Source organism: Salvelinus namaycush, chromosome 6 (genome assembly GCF_016432855.1).
Source record: "Salvelinus namaycush isolate Seneca chromosome 6, SaNama_1.0, whole genome shotgun sequence".
NCBI lineage: Eukaryota > Metazoa > Chordata > Actinopteri > Salmoniformes > Salmonidae > Salvelinus > Salvelinus namaycush.
Window position 1 is genome coordinate 14,319,770 of NC_052312.1, and position 2,128 is coordinate 14,321,897.

Here is a 2,128-nt window from a genome sequence, read left to right on the forward strand (position 1 = left end):
GCTACAAGAGAACAGTTTCAGGTTTCTTCAGAAAGCTTAGCATTGGTAATGATTGAGAGATAAGAACACTATATGTACCATATGGATATAATGTATACCTCTCATTTCTCAATTTTTATGGGGCCAGTTACCCCGTAGTAAGACGGCGGGGCGAGTTGCCCCCAACACACTAATCCAACATGCTAATCCAACATATTACTTTACTCAAATATTGTCTACATTTTTTATTTTTTTTATTTTTTTTATCCCATTTTCTCCCCAATGTTCGTGGTATCCAATCGCTAGTAATTACTATCTTGTCTCATCGCTACAACTCCCGTACGAGCTCGGGAGAGACGAAGGTCGAAAGCCATGCGTCCTCCGAAGCACAACCCAACCAAGCCGCACTGCTTCTTAACTCAGCGCGCCTCCAACCCGGAAGCCAGCCGCACCAATGTGTCGGAGGAAACACCGTGTACCTGGCCCCCTTGGTTAGCGTGCACTGCGCCCGGCCCGCCACAGGAGTCGCTGGAGCGCGATGAGACAAGGATATCCCTACCGGCCAAACCCTCCCTAACCCGGACGACGCTATGCCAATTGTGCGTCGCCCCACGGACCTCCCGGTCGCGGCCGGCTGCGACAGAGCCTGGGCGCGAACCCAGAGACTCTGGTGGCGCAGGAATATTGTCTACATTTTATATCTAAACAAATTGATTATATACTTCTTGTATATTTAAAAAACAATTATAGATCTAACTTCATTAGAATATATCTAGAACTTTTTCAAAATTTCAATTTACCACAAAATCGTTTTGTTGAAATATCTCCAAAAGTTGTGATGACACAGAGGACATTTTTTGTTGAGCAAGAGCAGTGGCAGCCAAGGTAAGTATTAGGAAAATATTTTGGTGACATTTTGTGGTCTTAATGCGAATTACGGGGGGGGGGGGGGGGGGGGGCAGTTACCCCGGGGGGCTTGTTACACCCTAGTACCCTATTAATTCCACCAATTCTGTTGAAAAACCTTTATTAAACGGAAGCAAACGGAACAAAACGGGGATAAACATACCGGAATTTGTCCAGTAGAAACTCTCGTTTGAAACTGGGGGATTAATGATTACACCCTAGATCAGCTGGATGCAGGGAAGATTGTGCAAGGCGGTATTGAATGTGTCACTGTCTATCACCTTGAATACTCAGATTTCTCTCGACCTGTGCACCTACGTTGCACACTTTCATTCATAGGACGATGGGTATACGGAAAATTTGAGTATCATGTAGTAGCCTAAACCTATCGATGTTACAATGACCTGGGTGAATGGAATATGAATGAGAGTCATCCAATGAGCTGAAATAGAAATAAGGCCATGCTCATAGAAAAAATAATCATTGTCCCTCATCTTAAACGGATCAGACCGCCACTGGTATCTAGAGTGTAACTTTTACTGGTACTGAAAAAAACATTTCATTTTATTTAATTAAATATTGATTTATTTATTGAAAGTCTGAACAGAAATATAGAACATTATTACAAGCGAATCTGCATCATCAACATTGCAAAAGGCCTTTTGAGTTTACATTATGTCACCTAAGCTGATGAGCACTGAAACATTTGAACAGACAGGAAACCACATTTGTGTTTGTAACAGCTGAAATATTGAGAAACTGAATTATTGAATGTATCTTTTTCCTGACTAGGTAGGTGATGAAGATTATTGTCAGACAGCATAGGAGATTTTCAGTTCTTGTGATGGAGAGGACGACAAGGATCCTCATATCTGCTTCAGTCGCCACTTGAAAGAAATAAACCTTTTATATTTGTCATTATATATAATATAGTATTGGCTAAGACAGTGTAATAACTAATAGGCTGACCACACCGCTCGCGTCGCGTTGCAAAATACATTTAGGAATCTATGTTATTCAATTATTGCACCCACACTGCTCGCGTGCGTCAACGAGCGTCTGCGTTGCCAAGCGCTAAAATAGAAGTCATTCCTATTTCTGACGCAGATCGCGCTGCAAGTCCTGCCTCTCCCATCTCCTCATTGGTTTATAGAAGCAGGTACCCACGTGCCATCTCCTCATTGGTTATATCCACGTGGGCGCTTGAAAGACGAACTGCTTTGCCGGTTGTCGTGGTAATACT